Source organism: Capra hircus, chromosome 4 (assembly GCF_001704415.2).
Source record: "Capra hircus breed San Clemente chromosome 4, ASM170441v1, whole genome shotgun sequence".
In the NCBI taxonomy this organism is placed as follows: Eukaryota; Metazoa; Chordata; class Mammalia; order Artiodactyla; family Bovidae; genus Capra; species Capra hircus.
The window spans coordinates 70,556,429-70,562,428 of NC_030811.1; positions in this window are offsets into that span (position 1 = coordinate 70,556,429).

Below are 6,000 nucleotides of genomic sequence, written 5' to 3' on the forward strand. Positions count from 1 at the left end.
GCAATCTTGATTCCAGCTTGTGATTCATCCAGTCCACCATTTCACATGACGTACTGTCAGTTCAGTTCACTTCAGTCGCTCAGTCATGTCCGACTCTTCGCGATCCCATGAATCTCAGCACGCCAGGCCTCCCTGTCCATCACCAACTCCCGGAGTTCACTCAGACTCATGTCCATTGAGTCCGTGATGCCATCCAGCCATCTCATCCTCTGTCGTCCCCTTCTCCTCCTGCCCCCAATCCCTCCCAGAATCAAAGTCTTTTCCAATGAGTCAACTCTTCACATGAGGTGGCCAAACTACTGGAGTTTCAGCTTTAGCATCATTCCTTCCAAAGAAATCCCAGGGCTGATCTCCTTCAGAATGGACTGGTTGGATCTCCTTGCAGTCCAAGGGACTCTCAAGAGTCTTCTCCAACACCACAGTTAAAAGCATCAATTCTTCGGTGCTCAGCCTTCTTCACAGTCCAACTCTCACACCCATACATGACCACAGGAAAAACCATAGCCTTGACTAGATGGACCTTAGTCGGCAAAGTAATATCTCTGCTTTTGAATATTCCATCTAGGTTGGTCATAACTTTTCTTCCAAGGAGTAAGCGTCTTTTAATTTCATGGCTGCAATCACCATCTGCAGTGATTTTGGAGCCCCCAAAAATAAAGTCTGACACTGTTTCTCCATCTATTTCCCATGGAGTGATGGGACCAGATGCCATGATCTTCGTTTTCTGAATGTTGAGCTTTAAGCCAACTTTTTCACTCTCCTCTTTCACTTTCATCAAGAGGCTCTTTAGTTCCTCTTCACTTTCTGCCATAAGGGTGGTGTCATCTGCATATCTGAGGTGATTGATATTTCTCCCAGCAATCTTGATTCCAGCTTGTGTTTCTTCCAGCCCAGTGTTTCTCATGATGTACTCTGCATAGAAGTTAAATAAGCAGGGTGACAATATACAGCCTTGACGTACTCCTTTTCCTATTTGGAACCAGGCTGTTATTCCATGTCCAGTTCTAACTGTTGCTTCCTGACATGCATACAGATTTCTCAAGAGGCAGGTCAGGTGGTCTGGTATTCCCATCTCTCAGAATTTTCCACAGTTTATCGTGATCCACATAGTCAAAGGCTCTGGCATAGTCAATAAAGCAGAAATAGATGTTTTTCTGGAACTCTCTTGCTTTTTCGGTGATCCAGCAGATGTTGGCAATTTGATCTCTGGTTCCTCTGCCTTTTCTAAAACCAGCTTGAACATCAGGAAGTTCACGGTTCACGTATTGCTGAAGCCTGGCTTGGAGAATTTTGAGCATTACTTTACTAGTGTGTGAGATGAGTGCAACTGTACAGTAGTTTGAGCATTCTTTGGCATTGCCTTTCTTTGGGATTGATGTACTCTACATATAAGTTAAATAAGCAGGATGACAATATATAGCCTTGACATACTCCTTTCCCAATTTTGAACCAGTCCATTGTTCCATGTCCAGTTCTAACTGTTGCTTCTTGTTCTGCATACAGGCTTCTCAGGAGACAGGTACAGTGGTCTGATATTCCCATCTCTTTAAGAATTTTCCAGTTTGTTGTGATCCACACAGTCAAAGTTTTAGCATAGTCAATGAAGCAGACGGAGAAGGCAATGGCACCCCACTTCAGTACTCTTGCCTGGAAAATCCCATGGATGGAGGAGCCTGGAAGGCTGAGGGTCGGACATGACTGAGCAACTTCACTTTCACTTTTCACTTTCATGCATTGGAGAAGGCAATGGCAACCCATGCCAGTGTTCTTGCCTGGAGAATCCCAGGGACGGGGGAGCCTGGTGGGCTACCGTCTATGGGGTTGCACAGAGTTGGACACGACTGAAGCAACTTAGCAGCCTGAAGCAGATGTTTTTCTGGAGTTGTCTTGCTTTTTCTATGATGCAATTTGATCTCTGGTTCCTCTCTCTTTTCTAAATCCAGCATGTACATCTTGAAGTTCTGAGTTCACTTACTACTGAAGACTAGCTTGAAGGATTTTGAGTGTAATCTTGCTAACATGTGAAATGAGTGCAATTGTACAGTAAGTAGTTTGAACATTCTTTGACATTGCCTTTCTTTGGAACGGGAATGAAAACTGACCTTTTCCAGTCCTGTGGCCATGGCTGAGTTTATCAAAATTACCACCTACTAACTCCAAATTAAAAGTGTAAAAAGGGGTCTCTTCCTGAAGAAATTACATCAGTCATTTATGGCCATTTGGCAGCCAGTAGAGAGCCTGTGGGACTAGACACTATGGGGATTAGTCTAGACCCTAGACACTGTGGGACTAGACACTATGCCTTTGCTCTTGGGCTGAGGACTCAGGAACATGCCTGGTGGCCACATCTGCAGTGAGACCCATCACCTCACCCATCACCTGACAGTAGCACAGACCTACACGTTGGTGTCTGGAAGTTTAGGGTCGTTAAGAACAACGTTAACTGGGTTTATGTTTTATGTTTGTGTAAGGTTAGAATCTGTAGTATGGACTCAATATAAAAAGCAACTATTTAAAAAACAAAAGGTGACGGTGGGATGATTTGAGAGAATAGCACTGAAACATGTATATTATCATATGTGAAATAGATGACCAGTCCAGGTTCGATGCATGTGACAGGATACTCAGGGCTGGTGCACGAGGATGACCCTGAAGGATGGGATGGGGAAGGAGGTGGGAGGGGCGTTCAGGATGGGGAACACATGTACACCCATGGCTGATTCATGTCAATGTACGGCAAAAAACCACTACAATATTGTAAAGTAATTAGCCTCCAATTAAAATAATAAGTTAATTTAAAAAAAAAACAAAAACAAAAAAACACCTTGTTTTCAAAGTTTATATAGTCTTTTCACCTGATCTGCTTTTCAAGGATGAGGAAGAGTGAGGCAGGTGAACGTGGGAGAGAGCATTCCTGGATGAGAGACAGATGCGGGGCAAGTGGAAATGAGTATGATTTGGCGGTTCAAGTATGAGGCATCACTTGGGGCCTTGAAAATCCTTTTAAGGCTTTATTATTAATTCCAAAGTTTTGGAGCCAACCATAAATGTAAAGCTAGGGAGAGTGTCATCAGGTAGAAGTCTTAGGAAGCTCCCCCAGGTCACTGTGGAGAATGGCAGGGCAAGGCAGAGGGCAGGGGGATGAGGAAGATGCTGTCACAATCTAAACAAGAGCTACTGTCTGAGTAAACACCTTGGTAGTAGCAATGCAGAGGATGGAAGAGTTGGGAACTAGAGAAAAGGACAGACTTGGAGGAAGACCACTTCCTCTGAGTGGTTTGGATCACTGAAAGTTCAGTCCTGAGTGACAGAAGATGAATTCAGTTTAGGATTGGCTGATTTTGTGATGACTGTGGGATATACAGATAGAAATACCCAGGGGACAGTTGGATAAACATTTCCAGAGACCAGCAGACTTGCATGTGTGCCTGCTAAGTCACTTCAGGCATGTCCGACTCTATACGACCCTATGGACTATAGCCTGCCAGGCTCCTCTGTCCATGGGATTCTCCAGGCAAGAATACTGCAGTGGGTTGCGATTTCCCACTCCAGAAGATCTTCCTGATCCAGGGATCAAACCCACGTCTCTTATGTCTCCTGCAGGCAGGCAGGTTCTTTATTACTAGGGCCATCTGGGAAGCCCAGTAGGCCTAGGGGTCTGGATTTGGAAGCCATTGGCATTTAGTTGGTCACTTAACCCAGAAAGCACAGTAGAAGAGTGGTTTTCCACTCATGGTGATTTTGTCTCCCAGGGGACAGTTGGCAATATCTAGAGACATTTTTGACTATTACAATGGGATAGAGGGCAAGCCGCCCCTGGCATCTAGTGGGAGGAGACCAAAGACACTACTAAATTACCCACAATGTGCAGGACAACCCTCCCCACCCCAGCTCCCATGGCTCACTCAAAAAAGAATTATCCAGCGCTTTTGACACTAGTGCTCAGATTGAGACAACCTGGAGCAGTGGGGAGTGTAGAGAGTGAGAAGAGGGCTGAGGATGGAGCCCTAGAGAACTCCCAACATTGAAAGGATGGGCAGGGAAGCAGGCCCTGGAGGAGACTGAAGAGGAGCTACCAGAGAGAAGCCAATGACCAGGGGAACTTCCCCAGTTACTTGAGATTTTGGCAAATCAGTGTCAACTATGGGGTAACGGATTGAGTGCTAAACGCCAGGCAAGAAGAGGGAGGCTGGTTGTCACACTCTCCAGATGAATTCCTCAATGCTGCCACCCTCTCCTAGAAACACTAAAGCCAAAGTACCAACAGACCTAATCGGGTAAGCAAGGAGCTTTATGGAGAAGGGTTCTCAGCTTTTCCCCTCCCTTTCTTAAAGGACATTCCATCTGAGAACATCAAGGAAATACCTGAAGTGTCGTGACTTGGTACTTGCAGAGCTAAACTAATGCAGCAGGTCCAAACTAGCTATAGAAGTTTGAGTCCTCCCCAAGTTTGCCCTCCTCAGCTGATTCTTAGGAAAAGGGCAGGGAGCCTAGTTCATTCTCAAAACTGTATCTTCTTCCCTGGTAGGAACTTGGGCTGAAACTCATTTTCACTAAACCAGGGTTTAGACCTACTAGAATCTAATACTGAAAACAACTTGAGATCTCATCTGGGCTCTCCTGTTTGCTTGCTGTTTCACTAGCCTGCACTGGCATTTGAAGCTTGGTTTTCTACAGAAAAAAAGATACCTCTCTAGATGGGCCCTGCTGTATTTGGTTACTCTGGGCTTCCCATAAATAAAACTAGACTCCTTGAGTGAATCCTGAAATATGTTTGTCTCATTTACCTTTTCAACTAACCATGTTTGATTCATGTACCCAGAAAAAATAAATAAGGTTTATTTACACATCAAGTGCATTGTACATGCTCAGTAAACATCAGCTGTGCTTTTCCTTTATTGGGCTATTGTAATCCTCAGTCCCAATGAGAGTCAAAACTAAACTAATTCTGTTATCTAAGCTTTGGAGAGAAAATCAATGTCTGTCTTAAGTTCAGATTTCCAACTAAACACCATGAAGATTACCATTCAGATAACATGCTTTCATATTCTAATGCCCTAAGAAAATATACCAAAAATCTTACTGTTTGCAAATCAGTGTATACTTGGAACAATAAAGCCTCCCTTTTCTGGGGATAGCTGAGCCAGCAGTGGATTCTACTACCTGTTCCGAATAAAAATAAGATAAAAGAGAGAACAAAACATACATCATTGATCTCCATGGTACACAGTTTCTTCATTTAAATAACAGTTTCCAAGTAAATCAAGATGTTAGACAGCTGGATTGGAAATCACTTGGCATAAAGGAGGAAAAAATCTTTCAGATTGTGATATCAAAGTCGTCTTGGCTTTCTGCTTTTGTTCAAGTTGAAAAGGGAAACAAGGAGTAGGAGAAAAAGGGAGAAATGTTAGACGGAAGACATTTCTCAAACTGGAAGATGCTGTGACACCGTCGGTCAGTTCTTTTCCTGGAGCAAGTACAGCTCAAAGGCCATTCTGGAAAAAAAAAAAAAAAAAAAAAAACCTGAGCCCAAAGTAATGTCTACTAGCCACGACAGTAATCACAAAAACAAATTCTATACAACTCAGGGCCGGGAGGGGGCGGTTTTCTTATATAATGTGTCCAACCTGTTCCAACTGCACTCTCCGGGTCCCACACGTCTCACCGCTCGGCGCTTCTCATGCCCCCTACTGGAGAAAGCAAGTACGTTTAGGAGGTAAAGAGCAGCAGAAGTTCCCATTTCCCTCCAGCTTCACAATTGGGGAACCCAAAAGGCAGAGGGCGCAAAGTTCAGCTTTGATTCGAAAGACGGTCCTTCCCTCTCTTGAAATCGTATCTTGCACCTTCTTGGATCCGGTGTCCGAAACGACTGCCAGAGGCTCTTTTTCTTGGTTTGAAGAAAAAGGACTGGCCAGACTAAAAAGGAGGGACTTTGGGGGAATGCAGGATTCAAGCCCTGGGCTGCGACCCGGAGGAGATGATGTCACCGCTTCTGCAAGA